Source organism: Emys orbicularis, chromosome 2 (assembly GCF_028017835.1).
Source record: "Emys orbicularis isolate rEmyOrb1 chromosome 2, rEmyOrb1.hap1, whole genome shotgun sequence".
Classification (NCBI taxonomy): domain Eukaryota; kingdom Metazoa; phylum Chordata; order Testudines; family Emydidae; genus Emys; species Emys orbicularis.
The window spans coordinates 138,072,716-138,087,145 of NC_088684.1; positions in this window are offsets into that span (position 1 = coordinate 138,072,716).

Below are 14,430 nucleotides of genomic sequence, written 5' to 3' on the forward strand. Positions count from 1 at the left end.
AGCCAGCTGCATTTTCTTGTTCCTATCCCCCTGGATTTCGGAGCACTAGGTAGACTGAAGGTCCTTGTAGATTTGCCAGTGACTTCAGTATATTTTTATCCATGAAGCACACACCTCAGTGTCTGGTGTAGATTCTATGTCCGAGGAGGAGAGGCAAGCCCTCACTCTTGTTTCATGTGGATGGGAAGGCTTGATCAGAAGAACTGGAATCCGGTTGGTAGAGGCCGAATGAAGGGTTCTTGGGCTATATGGGGTGGGATGGTTCAGGGGCTCTTGGGGGGAGGGGATCATTCTTCAGTGCTCCAAAAAAGCCGTGTGATCTTCCTACCCAACATCTCTTGCCAATGGCAGTAAGTGTGCAGGATAGGCTTGGCCAAGCCCCCGGTACTCTGACCTGATCCCCATGGAGCACCTCCAGGAGATGATAACCAAGTCCCCCCCAAAATGGCACTCTGAGGCATATATTCTGCTCCCCTCCTGTATAGATGTGCTGGGAGGGAGAGCCCCATGTGACCTCTCCAGACAGCCAGCTGTGGACTGGGAGCCACTTTGTGGATAGAGTGGCTGGAATTCCTTTCACATGCTCCAAGCCATTCTGCAATCATTACTCCAGCCTTAAGGCTGGAGTAGTCCCTACATCACTTGTTCCCACTTCTCTGATATCAAAAAACACATGTGGCAGCAAGCAGGGAGCCCCACATGATGTACAGAGCATATGCCAACACCATGCATATATCTTGCCCCCAGCAGAACTACACTGGATTCTTTGCCCTGGTAGAGGGAGTTTCATGTAGTATGTACTGGGTAATAGCATAAGAATCCATCTTTTTAAATCTAAAGTGGCTCTGTATTAATACAACTATTTGCAGAGGTACTGCAGCTGGCATTCCAGCCATGTGAACACAGACTGGCTTCCTAGTACCTCCCCTAGACTACTCCTCCCTCCAAGTTCAATGCAGACTGCTACAGATGGGATGGGCTTTACCTCTGTGTAATTAGTGATGTTACTGTTGTTTATATCCCCATAGGCCCCACTGAGATCACAGCCCTATTGGGCTTGGCACTGTACAAACATAGTGTGGGGAAATAGAGCAGGGTGGCCTTCTTTCCGATAACCAAGATCCTGGGCCTGAAGACCCTGAAACATCTCCCCTATAAATCTGCCATACTGAGGACTTTCGTGGGTAATGGGGTAGGCCTAAAAGCCTGAACCAAACTGCTCAAATCAGTTTGTGAGGCTATGCCCAGTCAAAAGTAGCAACAGAGGAGGGAATGAAAGAATAAATCCCCCCCCCCCCCCCAGCAGTACTAATGAAATATGTTCATAGCTGATGAAATATAATAACCGCAAGCTACGGAAATAACGTAAGATGCTCAATATTAAGAAATTGTTTTGCAGACAGTTAATCATCTTTGCTGCTATAACTATTTGCAAAATTTTCCATAGCCCAGCTATCTGCAAACTAGCCCCCCCCCCTTAAGCCTTTGCTGAAACCCCCCGGAAAATGACATAGTCCAAGTCTTAAGAAATGTACCCAAGCTAGGGCCGAGTACCACCCCTGCGGAAACCACCAAGCGCCCTTCTACCCAAACAAACACCCACTCCTCGGAAATTAAGTCAGAGGGTAAGGAGGGGGTAAGAGGACTGACCCCAACCCCTGCTCCTTAGCTCGTGATGAGCTCGTGCTGAACCCTTGCCCAGCTTGTGATTCGCCCCCAATGACTTAATTCATGACGTATTGTTTGTACCCTGCTTGTGGTTTAATGGAATAAAAGCAGCTTGTAAGCTGTCGCTAGGTGTGTTGGTCTCCGGACCACACCCCAGTGCACTGGTTTGTATGTCAATAAACTGGCCTCAGGCTCTGAGTCTGTGAACTAAAATAACTGCGTGGGGGTCTTTGACCACGACAATAGTAAGATAGAGTCTCTGTGACAAAGACTTAGAGAAGATAGACATGGTGGGGGAGCTGAGGCACGGAGTGATTAAATGTCTTAACTGAGGTCACAGAGGGTTTTTGTAGCAGAGCTGGAGGTTGAACCCCGTCACATAAGAGTGGCCATATTGGGTCAGACCAAAGGTCCATCTAGCCCAGTATCCTATCTTCCGACAGTGGCCAATGCCAGGTGTCCCCGAGGGAATGAACAGAACAGGGGATCATCAAGTGATCCATCCCCTGTCGCCCATTCCCAGCTTCTGGCAAATAGAGGCTAGGACACCATCCCTGCCCATCCTGCCTAATGGCTATTGAAACCAAGTTTTGTGCCTTAACCCCAAGGTCTCCAATTCTCCCGAAGGCGGTTGCCTATCTTTAGTACACAGAAGCATTTGTTGGTTGTTATAGAAACCACACTTGCTTTCTAAAAAATTAAGCTTAGTTAAATAACCATATTTTAGTCCGTGAGTGGAACAATCAGCGTTCCCTATGGAGCTTGCCATTGGGTGAACTATCACTTGGTTCCAAATCAAGTATCTTTAGCTGTAAACACCACCGCACTGTAACGTCATGATTCATTACAACTGGTATGTGGGATATAAATCATCCCTGGCAGTTGTTTTCTCGAGAATAAAATAACCACATTACTGTAACAAATGGGTGTACTCGGAACTGGTCAAAACTAATGAGTGGCAGTCGCTACAGCAGAGAGTGATATATTATATGTAATATAAGGCTGATCATGAATCACTATCTTCATTTCTGCTCATAGAGTCCTGGTTTCTCAGACTACTGAGCAAGGTAACTTTGAATGGAATCGAAGGAGGATTCCATAGTGGGACAGTGGGGAAATTAGAAGCCATGAAAGAATCACAAATTTATTTCCTTACTTAATTCAATAGCTCGCTCTTCCTTTTTTTTTCTTCTTTTTATCTGGGGTCAGACTCTGTTATACTTAGGACAAAACAGAGACCTTTAAATAGGCATCCATATAATGTAGTCACTTCATAGCCCTTTTATGCTGCCAAGATGGAGTAAAGGGATCTTGAGAATTAGGCCCTCTTTTATATAATTACAGTCCCAGATAGCCTCAACACTACAGGTAGACAATCTTGATAGAGGGGTGGGTATGCAGATGGATAGCTAGACACAGACAGGTTTAACTGCTCTCTTGAGGCCTGATTCAAAGCAATGAGTCTTTCCATTGACTCTAGGATCCTTTGCTTAAGGCCTGATACTGATCTCACTCGTTCACAATGATTTTACACTGGTTTATCTCATAAGAACATGAGAAGGGCCACACTGGGTCACAGCAAAGGTCAGTCTAGCTAAGTGTCCTGTCTTCTGAGTGGTCAATGCCAAGTGCCCCAGAGGGAATGAACAGAACAGGTGATCATCAAGTGATCCATCCCCTGTCGCCCATTCCCAGCTTCTGGCAAACAGAGACTAGGGACGCTATCCCTGCCCACCCTGGCTAATAGCCATTGATGGATCTGTCCTCCATGAACTTATCTAGTTCTTTTTTGAACCCTGTTATAGTGTCTGGTAAAGAAGTTCCACAGGTTGACTGCCTTGTGTGAAGAAATACTTCCTTTTGTTTGTTTTAAACTGCTGCCTACTAATCAGTGGAGTTCCTCTGATTTACACTAGAGTTGATGAGAGCCAGATCAGACATTTAATGACCAAGGATGAATAGAGCTCATGATCATCTGTATCTAAGTTCACAAAACTTTTGGGCTATGTGAAGACTCTGACAACTCTGTTCCTCCCCTCTCCTTGTCTCCCCCCCGCCCCCACACACACTAAAAAAGAGAAGGAAGAACCAGATGTTATCCCAGTGCTCGTAGACAACACCTACAGTAACTCCATGTCTAACAGAGGATTGAAAATGCTCATGAATCCCTTTTTGAATTGTTGGCCATATCTAATTGTGATTCTTTAATAGCAATCTGCACTATTTCTGGAATCTGTTGTATGCATAGGTAATCTACACATTATGCTACTAATGGGTATTTTATTTTACTTTCACGGGCTCTGCTCTAGCAGCTCAAATACATTTCTTACCTGTAGAAATTCTTCAAGGAGATGAATGACACCACCAGCAGCAGAGGTCTGAGTAGGAGCAGCCTGCTCTTCCCATGTTGTGTTGGTGGCTCTGATGGCAACTCTTTGGCAAAGTAGGATGCTTGCTGGAGCCAAGAGACCATGGTCTGACTTCACTTGTCGCAATTTTAGGTATGTGTGGGGGTGTGGTTTTATTTGCAGAGCTATCTGGCTTTTTTTCGATATATGTTACAGAGAAAAAGAGCGAGAATACTTGGTGCGTATATAGCAATGGACATGATCTAAAAAATCAACTAACTAATTCTCCCATCATGCCAGAGAGGTAGGTTGTTATCCCACTTTCCCACAGAGGGGGCTGGAGAAAGATGACTTGACCAAGGTGTCGCAGGACGTGCTAGAGCTTGGAACAGAACTCAGGTCATCCTGATGTCGAATTCTGTGCTCATTTCTTCGAGACGTTAGATGAGAGCTCTTGTTGCTGAGAAACAACCATAAACCAAAGCTTTTACAGAATTTAATTAGGGAAAAGTGTGTGGCAGGGGAGCTGAGGGTGGAAAGATGCTGCTATTTTGAATCTCATCATTCTTAGGGGTGGGGAGAGACCGAGGGAGATAAGTAGCTTATCCTGGTTCAAGATGGTGTGTTTATACTAGGGATTTGCCCCAGCATAACTACTCCACTGTAAATATTCCCCTTGTAGACAAGTCCTCCGTCATACATGGGACAATGGTCCAGAAGAGAGAGTTTTGTGGCTGCTGTCAGTTAAGAGATGAATGCACTGTAATGTAGAAAGGTTTCCTGAAAGAAATAGTTTGTGATCTGAAGCAGGGGGAGGGAAGGCATTTGCAAAGGGGGATGTTGAATTTTGAAAATGCACAACGCCAATCTCTCCTGGCACATTCACATCAGGCTTGTTACTGGGGATGGGAAGGATTGTGAAGAACATTATTCTTATTTAACCTTTATTTTGTGGTACACCTTGGTGGCGCCGATGGAAATTGGGCCCCCATAGTGCTGGATGCTGTACAGGCACATAGTCAATGAAAATCCCTGCCACAAAGAACAACATGTGATGCACACTGGCCGATGAATCATCGTCAGTGAGCCGAGTTAAAACGAAACACAGGCCGGTTGGATTCATCCGGCTAGGCTGAGATCCTGGCTCGCTGATCATCTGAGCAAGCAGAGTTCATGCATATGGAATGCAACAGTATTTCCAAAGCTCACTGGTACTGCCAAGAAGAACTCTCAGATGGGCAGTTTATCTGGTCTCTAAGGAGCATCTGCTGCATATAACACTGTGGATGAAATAATTCCAGGTGCCATTATTGTTTTGAAAACACCTAACATTTCATTTTCACTCTCAGTGAGATTTTTCACTCCCCTGGCCTATGCACCACCCACTTCCCATTTAAGCCCTCAAAATAGGGCCAAAGGAGTCAATTTCATCCGGAGTTAGTTGTAGCAATTTAAAGGGCTGAAGAGTGCAATAATGACTCATCTCATTCTTCAAAAGCCTTTACAATCCAAGTCGTACAACCAGCTGCTCACAGGCACAAGGAGAACTGACACCCTTCGGAGGAAGGATGGTATAATGGATAGAGCACTGCACTTGGACTGAGAAGTCTAGATGTTGGTTTGATTAGACAATACATTCATTTGCCTGTACATAGGCAAAACTCCCATTTGCTCCAACAGATCTACCCACAGAGGGCTTGCAAAATCAGGCTCTTAGGCCCTATCATAATACAAATAATACTATGTCCTAGCCAAGATCAAGGTCTCATTGTGCTAGGCTCTGTATATACACATACCAAGAGAGGTCTTACCCCAAAGAACTTATGGCTACCATAAATAGACATGATAGACAAGGGGTGGGAGGGAAAAACAGTGAAGTGACTTGCAAAGATGGCATAGGAGAACTGGGGATAGAACCCCAAATCTAGTGCCCTATCCTGAATAGAACATACTTCCTTTCACTGACCTCATGCAAGGACTTCAGGGAAGGGACATGCATTGCATCAGAGACCAATTGAGCCCACTACCTCCATTCAGCTTATAATGGATTTGTTTTTTGATACCCATCCACAGACGACCAAAACACTATTAGTGATAACACCTAGCTCTGAGATAGCAATTCCCATCAGTGGATCTCAAAACACACTCTAATGGAGGTAAGTATCATTCGCCCCAATTTATAGAGGAAGAGACACAGGCACAGAAAGGTGAAATGACTTGCCCAAGGTCAGCCAGCAGACCAGTGGCAGAGCCAGGAATAGAATCCAGGCTCTTGAGTCCCAATCTACAGCTCTAGTAGGCAGTAGAAAGTCTGATTAATAGAGAGAGAGATTCTGCAAAGAAACAGACCAATGGCTTTTTGGTTTTGTTTCGTCACAGCTGCTATTAATGTGACAAAGCCCAAGAGCTTGTGCAAGCGAAGCAGGTGTTTACCAATGAACTTTCAGTCTGGACTATGGATGTGTCTTTGATTAGAATTACTGCGGCGTAGCTATTTACATCTCTTTCAGAGTCTGATCATGGCCATATGCTCCCGAGACCATAGAACAGAATCACAACAGCTGTTTTATGTTACAATAAGAGTCTTGTTACCAGGCTTGTAACTAATGGATTCGTTCCTTTCCTCCTCTTCTCTCTTCCCCCCCCCCCCCCCCACTTACATCATACACTTAAAGGGCCAGCGTGTGGCAGCACTTGTGTGGCTGTGTGGGAGAAGAGCAGGCAAGACAATTGCCTTACCTGGTACATCCAAGAGATTGAGAGACCTGAGATTTTTGGGACAGGGACATTCTTTTTAATTCATCTGAGACTTTTCAAAGGAACCTGGCTGAGATTCAAAAGCTGTTTGGCACCGAACTTCCCCAGGCACCTTTAGGAAACCCCAGCCTAGGTACCTGGGCACTGCCTAGCACAACTGGGCCCCCTGAAAGGGGGGTAGCTTTAGCACCCTACTCACTGCAGCACAAGGAAGGCTGCAGGCTTAACTGAGGTCAATTAACCCGTTTCTGCTGGGAATTACTGATGCTTGGGTGGCAATTGCCAGGCTGATGGGGGGGGGGGGGCAATTGACTCAGTAGTTGGGAGGATCTATTTTTGGGATGGAAGAGGAAATAAGGGGAGCGCAGGTGGTGAGGCTGGGAGAGGAGAGAGCTGTCTGTAAATCTCCTTCTGCTGTATGCCTGGGGAATGTTCTCTCTTGCTTTGGAACTGATGACTGAATGCGCATGCAGTGAAAGGGGAAACAACCTGTGTGTGGTTGTGATTAGGGGACCACAAGAACAAGCTAGGCAGTGATACTCAGAAGGTAGGAGAAGGTCTGCCCTGTGACGGGACCTGATCCCCGATGGGGGAGTCCAGGCACTGCTGTAATAGAATGATGTGTAAAAATAATAGCTGTTCCTGTAGCTTGGGGAGCACAAGACCTGCTTGACTCAGTTACCGTCTCCCTCTTCACCCTGGGAACAAGTCACCGAAGGAAGGAGGGGTGAGGAGGAGGTGGGGTCATGGCCACATTCCATACCGGCCAGTGCATCAGAGAACAACCTGCTTCCTCCATTATGGAGCAGATTGCATATCCCAGCTATTTCTGTATATCCTAGAGAATGGGTTGGCCTAAGACACAATCGCCTCCATGCTGCTTCTGGAACAAGACGGCTTTGGTCTGTACAGTGGCATAAATATCACATTAATAGTAGCCATGGTAATAATTATGATATATACTCCTCTTGTACAAGAATCTGGTCCAGGAAGGGTGCCTAGCCCCCAAACGGAGAAGGAATGGGTAAGGTAAATCTTGCTGGTATTTATAAATCCCAGAGGGATCAAGAATTTCACCAAAGGTATTCTTGTTATCATGAATTCTTGTAAAATTCCCTTGGTTTATACCAAGTCATATACTTCTATAGGGTCTTCTCCCCCCCCCCCTTTAACTTAGAGGGTCAGCTTATACCTGAGGGTTGGCATACATGTGAGTGTATACACAGGTAAACTGAGAGGAAGGGAATAAACCAGTGATGTATGGTGCATATCCTTGGAGGGATGGTCTAAGACTTTGGCCCATGCATGAAGCATGTGGTCTGAAAAAGGAACCATTGTAAGGACCAAGCAGTGCGGGGATTGGAAGGTGGGGTGGGGTACCACAGGAGAATCTTCCTAGTGGGAGGGGAAGGTAACTGCAGAAGGAAAGAACTAGTGATACACTGGCTTAAAATTCCCATACGTTAGTCTGTGTGGGTTGGTTCCTTTAGCTGTATAACCTCCATTGACTTTGAGGTGAGTCATCGTGACCTCTGTGAACTAATTTGTAAATTGACCTTAGAGGAACACCTTAGTGAGACACTCTGGGGCAGATCCTTGGGTGATGTAACTCAACGTAGCCTCACTGACATAAGTGGAGCTTCACTGAATTTTATCAGCTGAGGAACTGGCCCCTTGTTTGGAGTGATGGTTGGAACTTCTAGTTTGAGTTCAGAGAAGCATTCAGAGAGAGGCTTAGCTGGACTTCTTGAGGCTCCAACATTAGGTCCTGAACATGAAATGCATGGATGTATGCAGGCAGCAACCTCACAGTGCTGCAAAAAGCCATGTTTAGCCTGGGGCACAGATACCTCTTCCTGTATCTCCTTCTGTATGATTGAGCAGCTCCCAGGCTATGGCAAGTTAGGGGCAGAGACTGGATGCGCCCATTGTACTGATGCTGAGCCCTAGTTGCAATATGGGAATAAGTGACTCAGTCAGTGCCTTGAAAAATGGGTACTTACGTTAAATTGAATAGTGCTGTCATCAACTTTTATGATAGTAGGCTGGTACCAAAATGATGGTACCTTCCTAGTGGTTTACATAATGCACATCCCTCCACCTGTGTAGGGCAACAAACCCTTGGTCTGTAATTTCTTAGGAGATTTCTGTCACCTTTGTTCCTTCTGTCGGACACCAAACTGGGAAAAAGAAAACATCAGACCTTTGATTTTCACCTTGCTTGGGAGAGTTTCTCTTCCAAACTCATGCTCTCTGCCCTTGTTAGCCCAAACTAGAAACCCCAGATCCAAAGATCCTAGAACTTCAGAGAAATCTACATCTGAGCTCTGAAGCTCAGGGCCATCTCTAGTTTTAACCCACAAAAATTAACCTGCAGGACTTTTTGCATAGTAATCTGCATAACTTCGGCCAGTTGTCTCAAACCAGTGAAAGGACCTTTTTACTTTTAAGGAGGTTGCAAGCTATATTCACATTCCAAATACTCTTTGACCTGCGTCTTGGAAAAGATTGTGGCCTGGCTTCCATCTTACTGGGATATTACTGAAGCCTGGATAATTGGAGCTGACAAAGCCAAGTCATGTGCAAAACCGACTCCCACAGTCTGGCAATATCCCAGCTGAAACTGAATTCTCTGTACGTGCACATCTTTATGATTCTTTATTATTCTGTGCTCTATACTTTTAAGCTCCTTAGATAAACTCAGGCAGCAATGTGTGTGAAATTGACAGCTCCAGAGAGTGAAATCTTCTTATTCAAAGAGGTTGAAACTAACCCTTATGCAGAGGGGTAATGCCCCCACTTTAGCCTCATTATGAGATTTAACCAATTCAGAGACTTTGTGCTGCTCCTCTGCAGCGTGGTGAATTTCACCCAGAAAAGTCCCACAATGGGCAAAAGCTTCTCCACAGTATCTCTGATCATAAGAACATACACATGGCCATACTGAGTTAGAGCAATGGTTCATCTAGCCCAGTGTCCGGTGTTCCAACAGCAGCCAGTGCCAGATGGTTCAGAGAGTGAAGAAAACAGGACAACTATCGAGTGATCCAGCCCCTGTTGTCCAGTTCCAGCGGATGTTTTCAGAGAACTATCCATGATGACTCCAAGATTGCTAAAGACCTCCAGACAGCTAACTTAGACCCCATCGATTTATATGTATAGGTGGGATTGTTTTCCACATGTATTACTTTGCACTTAACATTGAATTTCATCTGATATTTTGTTGCCCAGGTGACTCTCAGGTTAGTGAGACCCCCCCCTTGTAACTCTTCACAGTCTGCTTTGCACTTAACTATTTTGAGTAATTTTGTATCATGCCTCCTCACTCTTTACCTCCTTTTCCAGATCATTTATGAATATGTTGAACAGCATAGGTCCCAGTATAGATCCCTGGGGGAACCTCACTGTTTACCTCTCTTCATTGTGAAAATTGACCATTTATTCCTACTCTTTGTTTCCTATCTTTTAACCAGTTACAGAGCCATGACAGGACCCTCCCGCTTATCCCATGACTGCTTAGTTTACTTAAAAGTCTTTGGTTACGGGTCTTTGTTAAAGGCTTTTTGAAAGTCCAAGTATGTTATATCAACGGGATCACACTTGTCCATGTGTTTGTTGACTTCCTCAAAGAATTCCAATAGATCGGTGAGGCATGATTTCCCTTTACAAAAGCTGTGTTGACTTTTCCCCAGCATATTGTGTTTGTCTGATAATTTTGTTCTTTTACTATAATTTCAAACACTTTGTTTGGCATTGAAGTTTGTCTTACCAGCCTGTAATTGCCAGGATTGGCTATAGAACCTTTTTGAAAAATCAGCATTGCATTAGCTACCCTCCAGTCATCTGGTGCAGAGGCTGATTTAAGTGATGGGTTACAGACCACAGTTAATAGTTCTGCAATTTCATATTTGAGTTCCTTCAGAACTCTTTGGGTAAACACCATCTGGTCCTAGTGACTTCTTATTGTTTAATTTATCAGTTTGTTCCAAAACTTCCTCTGGCATCTCAATCTGGGACAGTTCCTCAGATCTGTCGCTTAAAAAGAATGGCTCAATGTCCTACTGAGACGCACCATTAAACTCTAGATTCAGCCATGTTTTTTGGCAGTGATCAAGTACTCCACAAAGCATATCTAAGTCAAATGCCACTTTAAGAAAAAGAAAATACAGTTAAGGAAGGTTTAGAAAGCCATGGAAGAAAAGCATAAGAGCCTAGGGCCAGTTTAGGCTTATTCATAGAGTTATAGACTTTAAGGTCAGAAGGGACCATTATGATCGTCTAGCCATTATGATAGTCTATTCATCCAGGCAGCTCAGACAGATATTTTCATAAGGGGGGGAACCTTAAAACTTCTGATTGCTCAAAAACAGTGCTCATCCTTCATCCTCACTGCAGGTGTTTATTTCTTTGGTGTCTCTACTGCAGAAAGATGGACTTAAACGGCAAAATTAGAATCTGGAGGGGGCATGACGTAGACTTTGGTTCAAGGGTTGGGGTTGAGGTAAGAACCCTTTACTGATGAGGAGCCTCATGATAACTAGATTTTTATATAGCAGTTTTCATCAGTAGATCTTAAAGCTCTTTACAAAAAGAGGTCAAGATCATTATGCCCATTTTACAGATGGGGAAACTGAGGCATGGAACTTTGTCCAAGTTCCAGCAGCAGAGCCAGGAATACAGCTCAGGTCCTGAGTTCCAGTTCAGTGCTCTGTCGGTTGGGCCACACTGCTTGCTCTCTCCAAGGGGGAGATTTTACCACATTGCAATAGATGAAACAATTTAGGATCTTCATTTGGCTTCACTGTAAACAAAAGCCTCCTAGGCTCTGATTTAGCTCTACTGTAATTAAAAAATTAATCTTTACAGCAGCAGCCTGGCTTGGTCCCTTTTTGGTGCCAGAAATCTGAGTGCTCCTGTCAATAAATGTGAGGGTACTAGAAAGATCTGCACGGCCAGGGACGAGAGACTAAAGTCTGTTAGGAGAACTAGGAATACACACACAAGTAGTTTACAAAGGTTCAGGAAGGGGAGGAGCAGAATCATGCTGTTCTATCTCAGACAAGGCCTGTGGCTGTAGTGATAGTTCATGGTATGTATCTTCTTGAGTGACTTCTAGTCATAGACCCTGCACCTATTTCTCCAAGGTATTAATATGGTTCCTGTCATTATGTGGGTACAACACCCATGTGTATCAGGGCAGTGCTACAATCCTGTTTTTCCAGGGACTTGAGGCTCTGAGAGAGGAAGTGACTTGCCCCAGGTCTCACGGGAAGTCTGTGGCAAAGCTGGGAATTAAACCCTGCTCTTCCTTCCCACCACATGGTTACTACTTGTTCCACACGAAGTTGGAGGTACATTAGTGGGAGAGTGTAGGGGGGGCTTCTGCCCTGTCTGTACTTCATGTGTGGGGAAAGAAAGGGCCTCGATAATCTGTACGGTCAGTCTGGCACTAAGTCATTTAGAAATGAATTCAAGTCCTGGGGTATTTTTTTTCCATTATAAGTTTAACTTTGCCTAGAAGTAGCAATTTCACATGAGAAGTGCTCGCCATGTGACCACACTCCTATTCCATGCTCAAGGCTCCTGCAAATAAATAACCTTGATCACACATCAGAACAAGACTGAATTATTTTTGGATGATGAGCAAAAAAAAAAAAAAAATTAGTATTTTCACTTCCTATTGTTATCCACGTTTCCCCTGCATGTTAATTTCTATGACAAAAGTCCAAGAGACAAATGAAATAGGAGAGGAAACCATCAATTAATGCTCCTTCAGAGGAGTGAAACAGACCAAGAAAACCCACAAACCTTTATACAGATGCCAAGTTTTCCTTCAACATTATTCAAGTAATTTAATGATGAGAATTTTCTTTGAAGCTTCTTGGTTCTCAGTCTCAGGAGTAGAAGCCTGGCCCCCTTGGAATTAATGTCAGTTTTGTCCATTAACAATAATACTTAGCATTTTTATCTGTAGATTTCCAAGCACTTTGTAAAGAAGGGCAGTAGCATTAGACCCATTTTATAGAAGGGGAAATGGCGGCAGAGAGGGGCAGTGACTTGCCCAAGATCACCCAGCAAGACAGTGGCAGAACCCTGATCTTCTGCATCACAATCAAATGCTTTGTCCACTAGGAGACATTGCCTCCCTTTGTCTGCAAGAAGGCCAAGATTTCACCCTAGAGGTGTAAATCCAGAGAACTACAGTAAAATCCAGGTACATTCTGTCTCTGGTTGTACATTCAGAAGGTTCCTTGTCTCTTGACCTACATGGTCATCCAGCAGAAAGCAAACATTACAATTAAACATAGATTCTAGGACTGGAAGGGACCTCAAGAGGTCATCGAGTCCAGTCCCCTGCCCTCATGGCAGGACCAAATACCATCTAGATCATCCCTGATAGATATTTATCTAACCTACTCTTAAATATCCTCAGAGATGGAGATTCCACAACCTCCCTAGGCAATTTATTCCAGTGTTTAACCACCCTGACAGTTAGGAACTTTTTCCTGATGTCCAACCTAAACCTCCCTTGCTGCAGTTTAAGCCCATTGCTTCTTGTTCTATCCTTAGAGGCTAAGGTGAACAAGTTTTCTCCCTCCTCCTTATGACACCCTTTTAGATACCTGAAAACTCCTATCATGTCCCCTCTCAGTCTTCTCTTTTCCAAACTAAACAAACCCAATTCTTTCAGCCTTCCTTCATAGGTCATGTTCTCAAGACCTTTAATCATTCTTGTTGCTCTTCTCTGGACCCTCTCCAATTTCTCCACATCTTTCTTGAATACATGTTTCATGTGCATTCCTTTTTCAGCTAGTTCAAAGTTAACCATTTAGTTAACCCTTTCTTGCTGGTGACCTTTTAAAACTTATTTTTAAGTTTTTTGGGAAGATTTTAAACACTCATTTGGATCTGACTAAATTCCTATGAGAATGTAGGTTAGATTGTTTGCTATATAAGTGGAATGAAAACACATCAACTACCTATAGGGGTCAGTGATGGGTACTGGCAAGAGCTCTGCTTTAATCTGTGTCTAATTTAAATGGCTATAAATAAGAGCTTCACAGCAGTCAGTCCAAATGCTGTCTGGGAAGCTCAGCCCTTAAAGATGCAGTGCCCAATGCTACACTACCTATTGAAGTACCCTGTCTGTGCTATATTTAATTATCCATTCTGTTGGCTACTTGAAACAAAAAACCCCAACCTTCAAGAATGGACTTGAGTGGATTGCTAACACATGCAAATAATTCAGTGCTGTATAAGATTTATTAATAGTTCCCTGCACTTACAGCCCCTTTCTGTTGAGAATGAGCGTGCGCTTTATTAACACCAAGGGCCAGATTTTTCAGAAGAGCTCAGCCTGCAGGGTGGAGCGTGGCAGTAAGGCTGGCCAGAAGTGTCACAAGGGGAGTTGCTGTGTGCTGAAAAATCTGGCCCTCTTTGAGGGGCCTAAGTAGGATCTGAGAGTCAGATTGACAAAGGCATATAAAGATACAGCTCGGCACCTAGTTCAAAAGCACCAAAGCAGGTTAGGTGTCCAACTCCCATTGAAATTCCCACTAGACCCCTAGCTGCATCTTTAGACACCTTTGAAAATCTGGCCCTGAACTCCTTTGTAAACAGGGCTCTACTTAAGTCAGGTGATACGTAGATAGATTTG